The sequence below is a fragment of the Tinamus guttatus genome, unplaced genomic scaffold (genome assembly GCF_059628265.1).
Source record: "Tinamus guttatus ecotype Peru unplaced genomic scaffold, ASM5962826v1 Tinamus_guttatus_pri_ptg000033l, whole genome shotgun sequence".
Classification (NCBI taxonomy): Eukaryota; Metazoa; Chordata; class Aves; order Tinamiformes; family Tinamidae; genus Tinamus; species Tinamus guttatus.
In genome coordinates this window covers 6681781-6704094 of record NW_028288567.1, presented here as the reverse complement: position 1 = coordinate 6704094, position 22314 = coordinate 6681781, and positions in this window count along the sequence as shown.

Genomic DNA, 22314 nt, shown 5'->3' with positions numbered 1-22314 from the left:
CTTTGCACGTTGGGATTACCTCCTAGTATAGGTCAGTGCCCAAGTTACATTGTCATTGCCATACTCATGGGCTTTATCTAAAAGGAAATCTTCAAAGTTTTGCCTATTCTAAATGACCAACAGAAGCACTTGAATTTCATTCTCTTTCAAATTCAACAACACTTGACCCTTTAAAGTACAGACACTGCAACAATTTTTAATCTAAATGCCACTTCTAAGCAAACACCCACAGAGTTATTAGACATTTGCTCAACATAGTACATCCAACTTACATTAAGAGGACCAAGCTGAGACCCATCTGCTTTTTAAGCATTATTTGGCTCAGTCCCCAAAACCCAGAGAAATAAAAAAGTGGCTTGTGATTTTCTGTTAAGAGATTTTACAAGATAAGCTGAATTTTCTTCAATTCTCTAGGACTTCCTAATATGGAACTAGGAACATTTTTACACATAATTTAAATTACTGTTAATAGCAACAGGGAAAAGATCATATTGGCTTCTACGGAATCAGGTTTACCCTGCTCATGAAAGGGAAGCTCTGCTCGTAATTTCAGAATTTCACCTGGGCAGACCTGGGAAGTGCTGAAACTCTCCATGGGAGACATTGCACATCAGAGAGGTAAAAAGGTAAAAGATTGGTCAGTGTCTTCAATAAAAAAAAAAAAAAGGAGCTTGAAGGACTTCCAAATTAAAAACAGTTGTTTAACATTTTCATGTTACCCCAAATTCTTATGAAAATATTTGTAAGACAAATGGTTCATTTTTCACCATTATTAGCACGGACTTTGTTAAAAAAGCTTTGGAAATGTTAATTTTGGAATAGAAAATGAAAGTTTTGTCCAAAAAGTACTATTTAGGTTTGGGGTTTTTTTAGCCTAGAAAACAGTTCTTCTGAGCAGTCCTGAGGAGGAGAGGTAAGGCTATCTGTATTTAGATGAAAAAAGCAGATCCAAATTAAGTATTTTAGCATTCACTTCTGTGCTAATGGAATCCAAGCACCACAGCATTGTGCTTTTTACTTAGAAAATGAAATGCTGTTCCCTTTGAAGTTGGTGATTTTGCTTGGATTGCAGTGAATCCAGCATTTCAGCCATATTCTTCATTAGAGGTGATGTGAGCTGTGACTGGGCAAGAGCTTTTCAGAAGCAAGAGAAACATCCGTGAATTTGAACAAAATAACGTATTTTTCTCTAATCTCTTTCCATTTTAGATAAATCTTTGAAAATAATTCAATCTCAGCTAACCAGCCAAAAGATCAACCCATGTCGAAATTGTGTGTCGAAATTGTAAGACGTGGAAAATAAGAGACACCTTAATCGCAGGCCATGCTGCTGTCTCTGACTAAAGCCCTTGTGTACACAAATCCGTACCAGTTGCATTTCTCTTTTAGGGCCACCTCTGCACACCGCTCCAGCGGCCTGCTCAGGAAGCTCTAATGTGCTTCTCTTGGCCAGCTGATCTGAGGCCAAAGGGCCAGCAGCTATTGAGTCATTTACTGTAAGAAATGTGATTCAGCGTGCACCGTCAGCTGACAGGACAGAGAGACTGGTGCTTTTGTGGAACTCAGCCCTAATATCCTGACACTTGCTCCCTGCTGGAACTTCCAAATGAACCTTCCTGCGCTGTGGTTCCCCACAGCACACGCAGTCCCGTCCAGCCGTTCCCCGACACTCGGCTGCAGTGCGCAGCTTAGCAGCCTCAGTGCTCACTTATGCTGTGTGTTGCTTCCTGGTACTTAATTTATCTTGTTCCACCTGCTATTGAAATTAATGAACCCTGAGGGTTCCTCCATGGGAGGGAGGGTCTATTTTAACTATTCTTTAAGGTGCACAGCCAGCTGTTGAGCCTGAATTGCTCTGTGCTGCAAAACATCACGCTTTCAAGTAGGAGACTTTTAGTCTTTTCTGACTTGGCTACTTTCCCTGTCAAGTACCTGCAATTAGTATTTTTTTTTCCAACAACAACAAAAAAGAGTATAATTTTTGACATTTCTGCCTCAAAAAAGTGCCTTACAAAAGGCACAAAGCTTTTTGAAGACTCCATAAAGTAAAACTAAGGATTGTCCATTGGCAACTCCTGATTATAGAGGATTATTTCAGTAAGAAGTTCAGACCATTACTGCTTAATAAATTGTATGATAAGTGCCTCAATTGTATGATAAGTGCCTCAGCAACTATAGACCACAAAAATCAAACTTTGTGTCCTCACTAAAGAGAACAACATCTTGTTGACACCTGTGAGCAGCCTAAATTCACCATTTGATCAGAATCATTGGCTTTTTGCACTTACCAGCATCATCTCTCTGCTTGGTCTGTGTCTTGAATTCGCTCCTGGTCATCCTTGCAAATCACTATTCTCATTTCACACTGCTGTCAAAAAGCTAGCCTAACAAGCACCTTTCCATCTGGATGTTACAAGCCTTTCCACTCATGATTAAATTGTGTTCTAGGAATAATAATTAATTGCAAGTGAAAGCATCCAGATGAAGTCAGAGAGCAGTACACAGGTATGATCTCACTTTGGACACCTGCTTAATTGATTACAGCAGTATTATATAATGCTTTAGGGTAGAAAGTAAAGAAATGGTGAGTCCACTTGAAACTGCACAGGAATTATACTGAAAATATGGCATTTATTAAAAGAACACCAGAGAGACTGAGAGATTAGATAGCGTCCAAAGAGCCTATTTCCCTACAGGGCAGTCTGTAGAACTGTAATGGTATTTTTGAGTATTTCTTAATATTTTTGCTTTTCACTAGTACTGTTGTTTTCATTGCAGAAACAGATGTATGTATCAGGAATTTTAACGATCAGTATAATGGAGATTATGAACTGACGAAATTTTGTCAGTTGTAAATTAAAAGATTCTTCTGCTTGCTGCCAATTTGTCATACTTTATATGGGACCATCAGAAAGACCATATCTGCTCAGAGCACAGGTTTGTGTAGTTCAGCATCCCATCCTTGGGCAGTGGCCAAGAAAAGACACCTCAGGATGAGTAAAGGAACAAGGAAAATCAATAATATTTCTCCAGCCTTTTTCTGTGACTCAGGAGCTTTCCATCTTTGCCATCTTGATGCACATCCTAAGATTACCAGAGCCCTGTTTGAAATTCTAGGGGAAGAAACAGGTATTTAGCATGGGCAACTTTACAGATCCTATTTCAGGATCTTTGTCTTTGCTGGTGATGGCCATGGAGGGCTCAAAGGAGAAAAGCTATTTGGGTTCCGCAGCTAGCCTGCAGTTCCCAGCTGTTTTCTCTCTCATCACTTCCCCCTGTTCATGAGTGTCTTCCTGATCAAACAGGAGCTGCTCCTCAGTTCAGATAACCAGATATCTTACCAATTTTCTCCATCTTTCCTCACCACCCCTTGGCTCTTCTCTGTCTCTTATTGTCTTGTGGGGCAGGATGGTCCATTTCCCCTTTACTCCCCACACTCCAGACTGTCCATAAGGAGCAAGCAGAGAGCGAAGTCCACCAAGAACAAAAAGGGACCCTCCAGGGCCCCTGCCCAGAGCTCCTCCAGTCCAGGTTTCGGCTCCTACAGGAGGAAGACCAAAGCTGGGAATCTCAGCTGCCTGTGAAATTAGGCCAGGGAGATTTATCTGCATGGCTACAGGCAAACCTCCCAGCACACAGTTTTCCAGTGGAGACCTTGGCTGCATAAGGGGTAGGCAGGAGGTCTGGGCCAGCTTGCCCTGGTGCGCTGCAGGAACGATCAAGCAAGATTAGAGGCAATCAAAACCACGCAGTTCAGGTGAGAAAAGCAAGAACCCAATCAAATATGAAATAACTCATCTGGAAGGCATCTCCTATTCCATGTTTTAAAATTAACGGCCATTTTACTGTTTCCATAGGAACTCAGCGGCGCATTCACAACAATCTGCTGTACAGCTGGCAGGCCGGCAAAGCTCTGAGCGCACCCCCCAGAAGGAGATAAGGCTCCCAGGTGCTACGTTGTCCGACTTTTTAAAGTGGAATTGGAAAGTTGGTACATTTCGCAGAGCACAGGAACGTGCAACTGGAGCAGGAGAGTGCCGCTGGCAGAAAGAGTCCCAGCTGCAGTGTTAATAGGTCATTAGGATAGGGATAATTTATTACAAAGCTCTGCCTGGCAGTGCCTTGTCAGGGGGATAATTAAAGGGGTGTAATACACATCAGTGGGGGCCCAGAACACTCTGCTCTATAGCTCGTGTATAATCCAAGTCACTGCAGCCTTTGCCTCGTGTCAGCAAAGCGAGAGTCGCTAGGCGGTTTAAAAATGAGGTTGCTCTCCAAGGAGGTGCTGCAAAGGCCTGTGTGCTGGTGCTGAATCCTGCCTTGTCCACACGACTGAGCGCTCACGGCAGACACGGGTGCTCGGGATACACCCCTGCCAAGGCCCGGGCCAAGATCCTCCAACCTTGTCACATCGGTGGCGGAGCAGATGGTGAGCCGTCATCGGTGTTGTTTCCTATTCCAGTCGCTTGGAGAGGGACTATGAGCTGGCAATTTCTCAGCTTGGGACCAACAGATCCTTAAAAGTCATATTATTATTTCTCTTTTACCCTTCTGGGAACCAGTGAGATCGGGCTAGGTACATACACAGAGACTAATGAGACAAGAAAAACGAATAAGACATATAGACTACTCAGAAACCCTTGTCACAAACAGTTTAAGTAAATAGGGTCCTGAGTTTGACGTAAACCAATGAGTGACGTGTAAAACATGCCTACAAATTCCTCTGTGCCCATCCCAACATCCCTTCTTGCCATAAGGGACATCATTTGGGTACATATGAATGTGTGGAAATTTACTCTCCCTGCTCACAGCCTCTTCCAGCCATAACTGTTTGTCATGCACTCCTGGACTCTCCACGTGAAATCGCCAGGGTCCTGCTGAGGGTGCTTCATTTTACTTCATATTTCTACATACAGTTGATTAGCAATTTCATGGCAGAGTGATGAGGATCTCCAGTTCAGGCATGGTGACTTTTAAGATGCTTAACATGATTTCGGGCATTCATCTGATGATATCCTTCATGTTAGATTAGTACAAAAGGCAGTAAAAAATCCTGGTGAACAATTTATGATGGCAAAGCAGAGCAGAGAAGCCACAACCACAAGCATCGTGTCTGTTAGACAACAAGATAACAGAAGCTGCAACACAACAATCTTATATATGGAAATTCTGTTCTCTCAGTCTCACAAGTTTTTGAAAACACAGCTTTTTCAGGCTTTCCACTGATAACACTTTGAGGCTCTTTGGAGTAAGCATGATAAATAAGCAGTCACTACTGCAAGGGTATGTTTGATTATCAATATTTTTCCAGAAATATCTCACATTTTATATCCGTGCAGACAAACTGTTACACCTGAAATAGGTCAAATGGCTGCATAAATACAAGTTACTGAGGGAGATCCCTCACAGATTCAGAAATTTAAAAAGCTGCTATAGCAGTGGAGGAAACAAGAATCCTGGGTTAACTTTCATAGTTAGAGAATTAAGTAATGAAGCTGTCACAGAGTTTCTCCAAGTCATTTTTTATCTTAATCTTCCTGAAATATTAAATTACAAGAGCTGCAGTAGCAAGCTCCCCAGACAAAACTGTAGCATACATACAAATTAAAAATAAATTATAAATGGCTCTGTAGAGGAAAAATGTAATTCTTACCATCAAATCATTGAATGAACTGAGGAGAACATGTCTCCTGTGACTTATTAAGACACTTAAAAAGAGAAGGCTACTATTTGTCTTGCTAAAGCAATATCAAGTAATATTTGTGGCCATATTATGCATTATTCTTTGCCAGGCAACAATGGCAACTAGGGCTCGTTAAACCAGTAGCACAGAAAAGTAAAGATGATCCTTAAAAATCCTGATTCCAGGTATAAACGGATGCTGGATGGAGGATTTTGGAGTCTAGTTATGAAATTGCATGTGCTGAAATTTTGCAATTCAAGCCCATCTCTGTAATAATAGTAGAGGACTTAGCCTACTTAGCCTAGCTTTTGTTTATGCTTCTGTTTTTTATTTTCCTGACTTTCAAGCGTGGGAAATGCCAAGAGCATGAGCGAATTCAAGGTTGCCTGCTCAAGTACTGCATGATGCCCACTTAGGTGTGCAAACGTGCATGCCCAAAAGTGCATCCTCCTGCTCTTGCTGCACTCACAGAGAGGAGAAAGTGCCCAGAGAATTGTCTGAGTAGCACTCAGATGTGCCCAAACTAAAGATCGTTTGGGACCAAGTTCAGAGAGAACTTGGAGCACTGGAAGATCCACTCAAGTCCTGCAGAAGATGTGCAAGCCTGTTGGATGACCAGCACTTTGTCTTGTCCTAACAGCCAGTGTGTACCAGTCTCTGGCAGGAGTAAAGCCCTTAGCAGTTTGTCATCGTTCCAGGCAGGGGGGAGGACAAAAATACTGGATCCAAATGAAATCGCTGGCAGAATATCGTGAGATGAAGTAGAGTCTGTTACCTGTGCAAAATACCTATATAAAAACATATATGAATACCTCTGCTCTCATGGGAGACGAATTCTGAGCTCCTTGTTGACCACAGTTAGTAAAGGCCTCCTCTGAACATATTTTGAATTAAAATAGCTATAATAACTATTACAATTATCAACAAAGTATCCCAGACATCCAGCCAAGCTCCTGCTATAGAAGTGAGTCAGGGATAAGAGGGATGATTCAAAAGGTGAAATATTACTTTGTGTAGCACGTGGGTGTTCTTCTAAGGTTTCCATCCAAGGACTGACCTTGCTTAGTTTATGAGATCTGACAGGACCACGAGCCTCACTGCTCGACTGTGGTACAAAGCACTGCACTAATTCACAGGTGCCGGATCTGCCACCTCAGATAAAATACACTGGCAGTATTGAAATTTCTTATTGAGCCATCAGCCTTTTCAGGGTGTGCCATTTAAATAGTCAAAGGAAGTCACAGGAAGAATAAATCCAGGTAATATATTGAAAGTGCTGCTGAAAGCAGCCTCAGGAAAAATGGTAGTAAACAGCAATTTTAATAGTATGTGAATGTTTTTTAAAATGATCAGATTTATAGATTGTCTCAAAGCACCTCACAGACATTAGTTAAGCCTCAGAACAAGATTGCTCATGATATAGAGGTATAAGCACCTATTTTCTGTGTTTTACAGAGCCGTGTCACACTTCAAGCAACAGGTTGCACAGAGCGCAGCGGAGGAAGGGCCATGACCAGGCATCCCGCTAATGTCCGCGTGCCAAGGAAAGGTTGGGATTACATAGTTATTGCTATTCCACAGGTGGAGAAGACAGGTAGGAAGTGCTGAGCAGAGGTGCTGGGGCTGCTTTTGCTGAATTGCCATGAGGTTGGCCAGGTGCTCGCCCCGGTGCCCCCCGGCCTCGTCCATGCTGTAGGTGACAAGTCCGGAGCAGCTCTAGGCTGGATCCCCATGGATCCAGCTTGGCAGGTGGCTGCGCTAGGTTGGCTGCTCCTGCCAAAGAACCAGTTGTGGAGCTGCTGTGTGATTTCTTTCAGACACAGGGTCTGGCTGTCATCATGGTCCTAGAGGCTGTCTATGCACAGGCAGCCTCCTAATCTCATAGAAAAAAAATAGGTTGTCATCAGCTACTAGGGCGTAATTTCATGATTAGGGCTGTGCAAATAAGACACTTGATGGAGAGATGACTGTAACAGAGTGTCTCTAAAAACCTGGCCCAGCAGCTGGCTTTTCCAGCTGGGATGGTGCTTGGAGGCAGCTGGCCCCAATTCCTGTTGCAGGATCTTGGGGAGGGCAGAGATGTGTTTGCAACACCACTGTGGGTGCAGCTTCTTAGTGTAACTCCAGGGTTACAGACCCAGGGAAGCTGTTCCTGCAGTGAGGAAGAGCTGGTGTCTGCTCCCAAATCTGCTCGTCAGCTCTGGGAAGCAGCCTGTGGCAGCTTCAGGCAAGTGCCAGAGCAGGAGTGGGAGGGAGCAGCCCCGCCTGCTGAGCCACAGCTAGCCCTGACATCAGCACAGCTGGCACCCAGAATCACAGCCCAAGTCCCCAGGGGACTCTTTTTAACTTATTTTGCATTTAGATTTCTCTTTTTTTTTTCTGTGTTTTTTCCTCTAGTTGAAGCTATTTTATTTGACTCAAACCTGCAAGTGTTTTGCTGCAACAGCAGCAGCTGTGCAGTCCTGTGAATAACTGCCCTCATACATCTTACTTGCAAGGAGTCCTTCCCTGAAGCTGCTGTTTGGTTAAAGGGAGCTGTGTGAGATCTATGCTGTAGAAAACCATTTTAAAGAGATGGAAAATCTCTGATGGATGCTCTGAAAGGGCCATATTCTCCTTGCATGGCACATGCCTGCAGCAGCATTAGTGGAAAGTCTTTGGCTGCCCCTGTGTTAGGAGGGTAGGAACAACTTAATCGCAGTAATAGCAAGGTGGTTCTGAAGGAGCAAATCATCTCTGTAGCAGGCCGTGCCCTAGGTGCACAATGTTGTAGCAGCGGCCTCTCCAAGCAGTTATTTGTCGCAGGTGTAGCCTGCTTAACATGGGCTATGGATCTCTGTGATCAGTACATGCTGCAGATATTTTTGTGGTTTGATTTCCCGCGTATCTGACCTTTTCCTTTGGGGTGGGGGGAAATAGAGCTGTGGAAATGGATATTTTTTGTATGTGGTTATTACAAGAAAAATGGCCTTCTCTGAACTAGTTGGTTAGCTGTTGGGGAAGGGGGGAGCTAATTAATTAGCATGCTCACCTGGGACTCAAGTTATTCCTATGGCAGACTGCCATCTAGAAGCCCTTCTAGCATAGATCCATGGAAATGTTCTCCCACCTGGTAGGTGCCCTGTGGGATAGGGAGATGTGAGGTGTTGAATTACCTCCTTGCTGGGCTTTATGCAGTCACCCCATAATGGTGCCTTTTACTGAAGGTATGAGCCCAGCTGATAACTTGTGCTGAGAAACAGAACTCTGGGCAACCTGCAAATAGGTGTTTCTGCTCTCTCTTCTTGTGACTTTCTTGTGAATTGGTATCTTGCTCGGAATTTTTGTGTGTGTAACTAACGTGAACGGAAGATGCAAACTGTGCTTAAATGCAGTTGTAAGCTATCGTGGTGGAAAGGGTTTAGCTTCTAGCATAAGAAAAACTTGCACAAGTTGGGAAAGAACAGGGTAGGCAGTTGGTGCAGTTACAGAGTTGTTCTCTTATTTAAGTTTCTTTTACATTAGCCTACCATTTTCCTCTTGCTAGCTGTGAGGAAATTTAATTCCTGTTAGGACTATACCATTTGTAAACTATGGGCGTTCAGTTTAAAATGGCTGGTTTATCTGGCACTTTTTACCTTCTTTTTCACAAACCCAACAGGAAGTATTTTTGAGTAAAATCATGGAGAATGTCGTCTTTCTGAGGGTGTCTCTTAGTATGCGTCATGGCCTGAAGTTGGTTTGTCAGTGCTCTGAACCTCAGATATATTTTGCTGGGACAGGAAGGTCCGAGGGTATTTCTGTTCTGTCTTGGGTGATCACGGAATTTAAGTATTGGATCTGGGTTCCAGATTTACTTGTATGATTTATCTTAGTGTATTGTGTCAAAGCAAATACTTACTATAAATTTTCTTTAATATTGAGAAGTGAATGGAAAACAAATGAAACCAAACTAATTTATTCTTTTATTCAAGCAAATGCTCAGGTAATACATTTTTAGCAAATGACTTAAGAATAAACTAAGGGTATTCATAGAGTCTCAGCCTGCAAAGTGCACGCAGCACTCTGTGTGCCTGATGAATAACCAGGGGGGACCCATCAGGTATGCTGGAATAGAGTTGCAGTCATGCCGCTTCTATCAGCTGCGGCAGCTACAAGCTATTGGCATAGAGGGAGGAAGTGTCTCAAGGCTATTTCCTCTCGTGCCAGCCCCGAGAGGACCAAACTCATGCTGTAACACTGAAACAGGCCAGCCTGCTCAGCAGACTGAATCAGTCCTGAAATTCTGTGTTTCGATTCGTGCCTGACCCTGACCTCGTGCCTCTCTCCAGTTGGAATGAGCCAGTGTGAATCCATCAGTTTGCACTCTCTTGAAGAAGAGCAGAGTTGAACACTGAGCTGTCACAGAAGAAACACAGAGACAGTATGTTTGGTTTCTGGGGGGCAACTGGAGGGGTTGGATCTGGTTTGTTTTTTGTCTTGGTGATGAGCAAACGCTCCCGTGGCTTCAAGTACTTCCTTGCTGTGGCTTCCACCTAGGGCCTTGTCTTAGGCTTCTCCTTGCATTTTGCTCATCGGGCATTTGTGCAAGCTCTTGCATTTGGGGGCAGTCAGCACTCAAGTTCCTGCTCAAAGTTGTCTCACTGTATCACCCTGAGCCAAAGTGGGGGTGGAGGGGGAAGGGAACCTGCCCTCATGGAGCAGTTGCAAGGATACAGGATGTGCAGGAGCTGAGTTAACAGGCAAACAGTTGCCTGAGCCTTGATCTTAGAAACAGCCAAAACCCTGTGCTACAAGTATCTCCTTCCTTAGCTGTAAGACTCTGTGCATCCTATACCTTTTTTATGTGCATGTGCATTCTGTGCTTTTTCTTTTTATGTGTGACAAACGGTTTCATTTCTATATGCACTATCACAATTTTCCTTTGTTTAAAAGGAGGGGATTTTTTTTAAGAAGCGAACCTCATGCAAACCTTTTATTGTTGTTACTCACTTTGTAAAGCCCCTATTTCTAGGAAAACAATATACTGTACACTGAAAAGTCTTCCACTCAAAGCATTTGGATAAGCTCAATTAATGTTACATGGGATACTCGTTCTGTTATCATTTAACTTGGCCAGCTTTCAGTGTTGCCTCTGACTGCTTTAATCCTCTCCAGTTTTCCCTCATTTTGTGACAGTCCTTGCTACAGTGTGCTCTCTCTCTGTGAGAATTCGAAAGGAAATGTTTCCATCAAATGTTGGGGACGCTGTGGGGGCGAGAGGAGCTGAGAAGGAGCTCGCTCAGATTTAATCCTGGGATTTAAAGCGTGGGAGGGATCAGGAAATAAAACGGAAGCATAGACCAGGTGGCAAAGCCAAGGCCGCTGGTGGAAGCAAGCGCAAAGGGTGGGCAGTGCCATTAGAAGTACTGCAGGACGTTCCCTGGCTCCAGGGGATGGTTTGGAACAGGAGAAGTAACACACAGGGCCTATCCTTGGCCTCCTCCCAAAAATAGATGGATTACGGAAGGAGTCCTGGTGAGCCATGGACATCTGAGAGCCCCCATGCTTTAAACTTTGTGGGTCAACTTTCAGCCACTTCTAATCAGAATCTGATTTACAGTTAGAGATTTTTTTTCCCTCCCTCTTGCCTGCTTCTGGTGTTATTTTAGTTTTGCTTAACTGTTAATTCCCCAAGTTGCGTATTTCTTTGGGCAATATGCTGCCAGCATAAAGGCACACAAAAAACGCAACTTGGACAGAAGTCTATAGTTGCATTTTATATGCACCTTGCTTGTAGCCTTCCCTATTTTGTACTGATGTCCACTCTCCCCTTCGTGCTGCCTCCAAGAGCTGGCTAAAGGACACTTGCTCTTGGCTGGCAGGCTTTGCCTTGCAAGATGGACGTCCCACCCGCTGCAGGTTTCTTAGAAAGCCTCTCAAGGTCTCTCAGTGAGAGGGCAGGCGAAAGCTAGGCCAGGAGCCCTTCTTGGCAGGTTTCCAAGGGCTGTAAATAGGAGCTCAGTGGTATGTGGAATGCTGGAAGAGATGGCAGGGAGGGGGCACCTCCAGCAGCACCGAGCGGAGGGTCATGCCCTGGCGCTGTCTCCTTGCTGTCACCTTGTTCCCCAGCTTGCTCGCCTTGGCCCGGGCTCTAGATGCTCTTCAGAAATTTTAGTCTCTCTCTTCTGCCCAGAGAGCAACGGGGTGCTGGGACCTCTGCTGCTCTCACCCGCCCCCGCACGGGTAGCGGCTGTAGGGGTTGCTGGTGCCAGGGCTGCTGAGCCTGGAGCCTGCGTTTCGCTCTTGCACCAGTGCTGCTGTTGACAGGGAGATGTAGGAAGAGGTTTTGCTCTAGAGGAGGTGCTCTAAATGCTGCTGCGGACCCTCCTCCCTGTTCTCTATCACTGGGTCTCCATCCCCGCTTTCCCTCGCAGCAGAGCAGTTGGCAGGACCTGAGCTTCTGCACCCTTTGCTATGTGCTGGCCCAGACCATGAGGACACTTTCCTAATTTTGCAATGCCAAAGTGCTTGGAGCAAATGGGCTGAGCCTGTTCCTTGGTCTGTCCCTCCCCTTGCCGTGTTTTCCATGTCAGGGATAAAGTATCAGCACCTCACTCCCTCAGTGGCTGCTTTTAGAGGGCCAGGAGGTGCCAGCTGTGTCCCAGGAGGAATGGCAGTAAATCCCCTTTCATCCCTGCCGGGCTCTTGCTCCCTCTCTGTGCAGGCAGCCAGGCAAAGGGCTTCCCTTGCAGTCGTGTTTGCTGCTTATAACCGCGCAGCGCCATCCCTCAGAGCGCAGCACGGAACAGGGAAAGGGCTTCCCTTGCAGTCGTGTTTGCTGCTTATAACCGCACAGCGCTGTCCCCCGGAGCACAGCACGGAACAGGGCTGCTAGGGATTTCTGCAGAAACAAGTATTTCCCTTGCAAAAAATAAAAACAGAACATCAACAATTCAACAATTTACAATTCAAAGTAGTGAAAATACAGGGGTATCCAAGATTAGTTCCCATGGGAGAAACTTTCTGCTTGCTTGGCTCACACTAGTGTAAAGCAGGAGAAAATCGGCCTCAGGCTGATGGTTAGAGAGCACATCCCCAGCTTCCTCAAGCCCTTTCTGGGCATCTTACAGGCATCTCTGGTAGAGCTGCATGGAGAGAGTGGTTAAGGTGAGTGCAGAGCTGCTGTTCACTGTATCTGCCAGTGCAGGAGCTTGGGGATCCTTGATGGAGCCAGCAGTGGATGGGTTTTGAATAGGTAAAAGGAATTTTCTGCACAGGGGAGCCTGAGCTGCTGTGCCTCACTGCCAGAGGATGCCCTGGTTGCAGGGGTGAGACAGACAGATGGACTGCTGGTCCACAGGCAGGAGTAAAGGAGTAAGCAGAGATGTAGCCTCTAGTGTCCCAAATACAGCACTTGTGGATATGGAGGGAGGACACAGCGACTGGACCATGGAAATTGGCCAGGCTCATGTGCTCTAAGAAAGGATGGATGGGCTGGATGGACCAACCTGTTGATCCAGTAGGGTATTTCTGATACTTTTATTCAGTGACTAAGTGAAATAAAACATGTTTCTGTGGTTCTGCAGCTACACCAGGTGATATTGTATTTCACAGCTCTTGGACACAGTCAGCCTGTTAAAGCTAGAGATAATAGATTTAAGGCCCAGAATGGAATTCTCTGGTAAACAGCACAGTCCAAACACCTTTCCCGTGTTCTCCACATTTGTACCTTCCCTTCTTTCCTGTGGTTGTGGGCAAGCACAAGAAACATTTGAAGCTTTGATGTGGGGACAGAGATCTTTGTTCCTTCTAGGAACACCTTGCACCTTGGGGTGCTGCACAAGCACGAGGATACCCTCTTCCAACCATGCAGCAGGGGTGCTCAGAGCTCTGCACTGATTTATTTGGCCATTTGTGCATTAGGGGAGTTCAAAAACTTGAGAAGGGCAGATCCAAACACATACACATATCACTGTGTGATGGGGACAGCCCTCAGCTGAACTCATGGCTCCCGCTAGCCTGGCGATGGACAGGTCAGGTCGCTGCTCCATGCAGTGCCGGTGCAGCCTTGCCACTGAGCCACTCTTTCCTCCTGGTCTATCCCAAGCTGTAGTGTATCTTCACAAGGTCTGGCACAAGCTTAACTTCTAGCACCAAGGATATTTTGAGTGCCAGTCTAGGATTAGAGTATCAGTCTTCTAGTCCTTTTCCTTCAAACTTTCTTTCTTCTCAAGCAGAACTTGTTTTCCCTCACTCCCCCCTGCAAAACATACATCTCTGCATCTCATTTTCCACTCCCCCAGCCTTTCTTCAGGCTTTTCAGCTCAACTTTGCACTCGTGTTGCTGTCACTTCTTAATTGCAATTCTAGTAGTTGGCGCAGATGCTGACCCGGGACATGTAATGGGGCCTCAGGCAGCAGGTCTCTGCCGTGGTGTCTGGACACTCTGGCTGCCGCATGCATGTGGCACCTGGGCAGCTTGCAGAGCCCCTAGATGCATGGGGTTGGCTTTTCCTGAGCAAGTTTCCTACTGTCATTCCATGGGGTAAGAAGCTGATTAAAATGTACCAAGTGCTATCATCTTTACTTTGAAAAAAAATCCCTGCAGTCGGTGGGTGGGTGTGGGGGAGGGAGTGATTGATGCAAAATGTCCCCTCTCCCCAGGAGATCTTTCTCCCCCACACCCGTAATCCTACTGTTTTGTACTTATATAATTTTGTCATCTCATAGCGCAAATGCAACCGAACGATCACTAGATGGAAACTGGGCCAGCAGCTGGAGCAAGGGCTGGGGGCCGTGGCCCCAACCCCTGCCACAGGCACGCTGTGGACCTTGCCTTCGGATTTAGAGCTTCACGGCAGGTACCGCCAATGTGGCCCTGCCTGCTGGGTGGATGCGAAATGGAGCTTATGTGCAGAAGTGCTTTGAGATCCCTTGATGAAACGTGATGGGCCCGCGTGGCTCTGCTGCCTCTGGGGTAGGCTCGTCCTACCCTAGGTGGGTAATTTTAGGAAGAAGAAATCAGACAATGTTGACGGAGAGCTTCATTCAGTCCCAAAACTTCATAGATTTTCCTGTACTCCTGCTTAATTGACTTAATCTGACACTTTTTTGCAGCCCAGACAGGTTTAGGAAATGTTTTGCAGGTGTATAGCGACAATGGGAGTGCTAAATTCCTGGAAGCAATGCCATGTCTTTGAAATATAACTAGCTAAAGCAGGTCTGATATCCTGCTGGAGTGCTTGCAGGGCTATGGGGCAGGGAGGGAGCGCGCACAGAATTACTGCCCAGCAAGTCAGAACTGGAAGAGAGGATTAATTCTTGCCTGCTGTACACTTTCTATGTAACCCCCCTGAATTAATTCCTTGAGCTTGAATATTCAGCTCTTGTATGTTCCTATACATTAAATCTGGAGAAATGGTTCCTGCGGTGGGAGCAGGGGTGGTTTGTGTTCCTGCAGCCTCCAGGTCGGGTAGCTCTGTTTTATTCACCTCCCAGGAACAAGTGTCATTAAGTGTAGCTGGTGATCAATATGTCACTTCAACTCTTGGGAGGATTTACCAGTAAAGAACATATTGGATTTGCTGGGGATGAATGGAGATATTTCAAGAATCCTTAAACTGAGCTGATGAGGCTCAGGGGCCGGGCGTATCCTAGCAGCATGGGAGATCTCACCGAGACCTTGTTCTTTGCTAGGCCTCACAAGGTGCTACCCACACTGTCCTTGGGAACTGGCGCCAGCTGGAGGAAGCACCTTCCAATGCTCGCTTCATAGCTGCCCTGCTGGCCACTATCCTGCAAGCAAAACAGAAAGGCAGTAAAATGGAATTAAATATAATTAAATAGGACAGAATATGGTCTTTGAGACTGGTTTATTTTGATTAGCGGAGTCTCTTTGGCTGTCCTATCTGCCAAGATTAGAGGGTAAGACTCCCGGCACCTGCAGGCTGGGCCTGGCTCTCTGAGAAGAGCTCTGGCATCAGCATCCGTCAGCTCTGCTGGGCCTTCAGAGACGGGTTGGTTGATACTGGGAGCAGAGGGAAAGCTCATGTTTCCATCCCAGCTGATTCCATCCATTTGCTGATTTAAAGAGAAATCCAAAAGCACTGAGATATAGCTGTAGGTTAGCAAGGTGGTTGACCATCACTTTCACGCACCAATTGTAATATCACTTCTTTTAGCACTATAGATGTGCCTATATGCTCATGTAGTTGGTGTATAGTGTGGACATATTCATACTTCTTGCATCCCCAATCCTGTTGAAGCTGAGCTATCTTAAATAGCCCATGAGTATATTCAGTAGTTAAGCACTTTTCCTTCGTTCTCAAGATCCATGCTTGCAAAATAGAGCTATGTCAATACACACCGTTTAAGTTCAGAGCAACTTCCAAACCAGAGTTCACTACTGAGGTGCAGCCACATTGTAACCAGCAGGGTTTCATGCCGCCTGCCTTACGTACCGAAGAAGCCAAAAGCTCCTACCTAATGAGTAGTAACTCTTTGGACCTGATATTCAGGAATATGCCCATAAGTTTGGCCCAGAAAAAGGCCGAGCTACAAAGAAGAAACTGCAGCCCCAAGGTACCCAGTTGTCACCGCAGTTGTGTTTTTTAGGCCTCACAACCTGCTCGCTTCTGTCTGGGCGGTGGGACCGCCAGGGCTGGTGGTTGGAGGAGACCCCGGCTGCAGGCCCGGCGCGCAGGCAGCAACGCTCCGCAGGCTAGCGCAGTATTTTTAATGCGACTTGAGAGAACTGCCAGCTCTTCTGCTGCTGGAAAAGGGGTTATTTTTAGCAATTAGCTGCATTCAAATGTTCCTTTCATGATTTGCGCAGACAGCAAATAGATTAGTAGATCACCAGAAAGGATCAGCTATTTCTTGGCAGAAGAGCAGCATTTACCGTTTCTTCATACTTCCATATAGCAGCTGATCCTCACCTGGGGTCAAGGAGAACTCTAATCGTGGTGCATCCTGTTAAGCCTTGTCACTCCCGTCACAAAGATTGCCTGCTGATTCTTTTGTCTTGCCCAGACTCTAATACTGCTTTGCGTTACCGTCGCCCCTTTGAGCTCAGAGTCTCAGAACTTTCCCTGAAACATCCCACAGGCAGAGAAGGTGCTGGAGCAGATGGGTCTGATCTCCTCCCATCTGGCAAGCCTATCCCCCTGCAAAACCCACAGGAGCTTTGCAGCCTGTGGTGCTCCATGCTTTGCAGTGTACTGTCCAGCATCCCTGCTGACCTTGTAACATCCCTGGGACAGGCAGAGAGGAGTCCCCAGCAGGGCTCAAGGCTGCAGTATCAGCTCCAATCTCAGATTAACGCGTCAGACTTCGACACAAGGTTTGGTGCTGCCGCATGAGGGGAGCAGCCAGAGCCTGCCTTCCACTTGCAGCATTCAATGCTTTCTCCAGCTCGCGTAGGCGAAAGGAGGTAATTATTGGGCTTTCTGCAGGTCAGGTTATTATTTTCTGGCCTGTGCAGAAGGCAAACCTGCCTGTGTGTCTGCAGCAGTGGCTGCTGCATAGGCTGTGCCGCGGGCTCTTTAGTGAGCGTCCGCCACCGCAGGGCGGGTGTCAGGGAACAGGGCAGGGGCGTCCGGCACCGTTGCTCCTCAGAGCTCAGTGTGTCATATAGTACATGCAGCATCACTAAAATTAACACTGATCTCTTAAGTGAGGCTGGCACCAGGCTGCCATGGGATGGTGCCAGGCAGCTGTGAGCTCCCTAGCACACAGGCTGCAGTGTAGCATGAACAGTGTCTCAGGCGGCCCTGGTTCTGCAAATATTTGAATTGCTATCGCACGAAGCATGTGCTAAAGCTTTAATCCTGCACTTTGGTCAAGGAGTTTGAGCACAGGCACAAAATTGAACCAAGCGTTCAGCAGATTTGATGTAACGGGTCCTCTGTTTGCTGCACAGGGTCCAGCATTCAGTACCATAAAGCAATTTTAAAATGTCTCTCGCTTGATCTGTAAGGATGGGGAATTATTTGCCTGGGGAAAAATGCAAGCCACTGTTTTACCGTTTACGTGCCTTGGGCATGTTTCCCTCATTTCTGGGCAGAAATGAGCCATGGGCTTCAGCAGTTCGGAGAATGATACGCGAGGGTGCTGAGGTAGCCCTCAGCTTGCTCAGGGCCCTCCAGGCCAGCCTGGAAGGAAAGCGCTCCCTTTGCGTGCAAAATCACCTTTGTGACTGGGAGCCAAGCCAAGAGGGAGCCTTGCTAAGCAAGGGAGGCAGGGATGCATGGTCTGTGCCTCTTCCTTCTCTCCATAAGTGTTTGTGTGAGTCAAGGCTTCTTCTGCAAGCCAATGTGAAGACTTTAATGCCTGACATTAAATATTCCCTTTGAAAGCTGTACTCAGCTGGAAAACTAAAAACTAAAAACTAAAAAAAAAAAAAAAAAAAGTTAATTAGACCCTCTTGCAAGGGAAAAGAAAAAGTCTATTAGCCAAGGCAGTGACATTTCCTTTTGATAGAAAGCTGGTGTTTCCAGGAGTCTGAGATACAGCTAACAGGCGGTAATCAAAGACCAGAGGAACTAGCCCTTATGTGATGCATCTCCCATCTGTTCATCACAAACCCATTTGATCTTTGCCACGAAAAGAAAAAAAAAAAAAAAAAAAATGGAATTCAGTTCCAGAGCACAATAAAAAAGACACACTTGCAACAAATGGTAAGATGTGTGTCCAGGCCACAGCTTTCCCGGCCTCACAGGCACATTTCCCGACTGCCAGGCTACATTCAAGCATGGAGTTTGGATTTGCCTGCTATAAAACTAGTCACTAGCTGTAACAGGGGATCTTAAGGGAGGTCCTGGTTGGTGCTTGGTTGGCGAAATCAGCAAAAAGTAAAGTTAGAGTAAAAGGTTGCAATTCTGTCAGTAAGATCAGACCTTAATGTCAGCTCTGAAATTGGCTGAAAATATTGGTCAGCTGATGGTAATGACAGCAATGTGGGATCAAAGGGATAACATGTGGGAAATAGGAAACTTTAAAGACGTCTGAGAGGTCTCTTGGGAGCTGTGCTCTCAAGTATCTGTACGGTTATATTAAGTTTATTGCCTTATTTGGAGCTCAGGCTTTCGGGGTGTCAGTATCCTGGAGAGATTACTGTGTAATGCAAGGATCTGAATAAAAGAATGTGTTGGGTTTCAGGATTAAGAATCCAGCAAGATGCATTAAGTGTATATTTAACTCTTGGCATGCACATAAAACCCATGCACATGACTCGAGTTCATAAATATGGCAGAATCAGGACTAGAAAGGGCAGGGAGCTCTGCCAACTTCTCTTTCTTTAAATCAATGGCATGTGAAAACTAGAGAATATGTTATTTGAGAAGGCCTCTGTTTCCATTAAAGCAGCTAAACTGGTGCTAGGCTCCCTCAGAGCAGCTCGGGGCTGGATTCTCTTTTCCCAGGTGTGCTGGGAAGAGCCGCTGTGCAGGATTCTCTCACCTCCAAGGCGCCAGTGGCCAAGATGGACATGCAGGATCATGTCACTGTCAAGATCTGAGTGACAGCTGGTGTACACCAGAGTGTTGCTGTGCATAAATTTGTGGTGAGCTTTTGTTCTGAGAAGTGTGTGCAGACATATCCTGGCCTGTTTGATTCCCAGGATTGTGAATAAAAAGATGACGCATGGTAACTAATTAAGACTAGTTGCAGAACCATTCAACTAAACAGTATTTTTCTTTGGGAGAACCACGAGCATTTCGTGCCCTCAATAATAGATTTCCATATGCTTTCCCTTGGCTCAGAAATGCACGTTCCCTGCTGGTTTTGGTCCCTGAATTCTTGTTGTTGGAGAAGGAGGCAATGAAAGTTATCGTATCCCACCACCTCCTACAGGCTCTCAATCCAGTGGGGGTCTGAGCGCTCCTTCCCGTCAGCGGGAATGCTAATGACTCCCGCTTAATGAGCAGCTGCTGCGATAAGCATGCGCAAGGCAACAAATTAGTGGGAGCACAGAGCACAGTACAGGAGACAGGAGCCTGCAGGAGCCCAGAGCCTCTCGTGGAGGTCACTGATTTCTCAGAGCCTCTCTCTGCAGCAGCTGGTCCCCGTGAAGTGATGCTGCAAAGGAGGCCGGGGGCTTTTTAAAAGCAGTTTCTGCAGCGTAACACTGGACCACATGCAGGATGAGGCTGGTACCTGCCAAATATTATCACTGTGAGTCCCGTAAGACTGAACTCCACGAGGTGCCTCACACACGGGTTTCCAAAAAACATGGAGTTTTTACTGCAGCAGCCTTGAAGCAATGAGTGGCTGGATTTTTTCAGGTTTGCAATCTCTCTGATGCCCTTAGAAAAGCTCCCTTTTTTTTTTTTTTCTTTTTTTTTATTTAGGACCAAGAATCCAATTAACCTTCAAGTGCCCCTCCAACAGTTAGTAGTCACAATGAGACCAGGACTTCCTATAAGGAATATGCAATTTAGAGGAAGGCTATCAAGATAAAATCCATACTTGGAGATATTTATTGTCATGAACTCATGTCTCTGTAATAGTCAGAGCTGAGAAATACTTGAGGCAGCAGCTTCATCAGACAAGTGGTCACTGCTCCCTGCTGTGGAATTTAATGTGGGCTTTCTGAAACCAGCTGCTCCCAGCAGAGCCTGCCTGGCCTTTTACCAAGCTGTGACCCAGGCAGGAACTTTTAGCTCTTGTGAGTGCTGCAAGCAAAGCCGAGCTCTTAGCTCAGCACTGAGCCCTGCGAGCAGCAAGCCTCTCGAGGAAGTCTGACAGCTGAACGAGAAGCAAGTGCCCAAGTTTCTGGGCTTGGCTTGGGTTGTGTCTGAGGAGACACAAGAGGCCAAGTACGCGTAGGGCCCTCTTGCACAAAAAGACCCAGTGCAGAGAGAAAAGCCTCTCTTTGCTGAGCTGGCAAAACAAGGGCCAAACTGGCAGTGTTATTAAAAATAGACAGGCCTTAGATTTTGGCTAAGCTATGGGAGCTGATAAGTCAGTGTGCATTCCTTGTGCAGCTGCAGCACCGTCTGCTCCCGCCGCACAGCGTGGTCCTTCCCAGGTCCTTCACACCACCGGTTTGTACTACAAAATTTACTGAGGGGCCAGAGCTCTGCTAAGCTCCCCATCCATCTGAAATGCAGCTTCTCCTGCGCCGCCTCCTCCTTCCTTGCCTCTTCACACATTTTTTTTTTTCCCAGGCATCTGGAAAACTAAAAAAATAGCTTTATTTAAAGCAACTTTTTCTGAAGAATGGAGGAATTGCTCTGTTCTCCATTGGAGCTGCCTCCCAGAGAGCTCTGTGCTGGTCTGCAATGCAAAACCACTAAGAAATGCAGAGGAGGAAGGCAGTTCTGGGCACCAAAGCGTGACCTCTGCCACGCGGGAACCCTGCGCAAACAGCCCAGGAGGTTGCGGTGTTGGTTACCACCTGGCAGAAGAGGAGCTGGAGGAGAAGGCCGGCGGGAGGCCAGCCAGGGGCGAGTGAGAACAGCGCTGGCTCTCTACGGGCAATAAGCAACAGTGCTCCCTATAGACATCTGACGTTTTCTCACCCGCATTGGGATGCTCGGCAGGGCGGGAATCCCGAAGAAGGGTGTCTCTGCACATGGCGCACAGCCCGAGACAACAGCGGCTGCAAGGAGCAACGGCGGCAGCACTGCTGGCACCACTGAAGGGAAGCGCCGGCTCCTGGGACACTGAGGAGGTGTCCAGAGCCTCGTGATGCCCTCGGCCGTGCACCTGGGCACGCACCCCAAAATGCCGGGTTTAACTAAATGGGTGGTCCCCAAGTAAGGCAGCCTGCCCGGCGCCACTTCCCTCAGCTGCCGCCGGAGCCAGCTCTGGTTTCTAGCAAACCCAGGCATCGGTGGCACTGCCAGGAGCCGGGGAGGTGCCTCAGTCCTCCTGCCGCTCGCGGTGCGCGAGGGAAGCAGCGGCACAGAACGCTGAGTGTCTGGCCACAGCAAGGGATTTACGAAGGGGATTAATGCAACAGGATCCTCCAGCACCACAAAGCAGGAACACGGTGTGTCCATGAAGGAAATTGCGCCATAGTAAAAAGCTGGAAGCGTAACAATGTATTTCCTTGTGTAGACGCTTTTGTTTCAAAGCAGAAGAGATAGCTCGCTATAACTATGCAACCTCCAGCGCACGGCATCGCGAAAGCAGGGAGAACAGCTCTGACATGCAGAGCCCCACGCCTGCTCTTTCCAAGCAGCTTGTCTGCATCTTCTGAAAAGAGAAGAAAAAAATCCAATAAAACCCCATTCCTCATAGCATTAATTTAGTAGTTTTCATCACATCTGAATAAAGATAAAGCTGTACACCTGCAGGCATTTGTCGCTGTCACTTCCTTGGCATGCCTTCCTGCCTGCGAGCCTGTAAGTGCCTGGGCATGTTTCTGGAGACCCCTTCGTGATCCCTTCCTGATGCCTGCTCCTCCCTGGATCACAGGCTGTGGCTTTCAGACACTGTGGCCTTTCCCAAGAAGTTTCCCAACAGCAGGAAACACTTCCCCAAACTAACTTCTCTTTTGCTGGAAGCCTGTGAATAAGTGTTATACAAGCTAAAGAGTGTTTTTGAGAGAAACTGCACAACTTCCTGGAGGAAAAGCCCCCTCTGAACGACGGTGCACAGGAGGCCGCAGCTCCGTGGAGGCCGGGCCTGTGGGCAGAGGCGGCGCCGCTCGCTGGCCTGGGCAG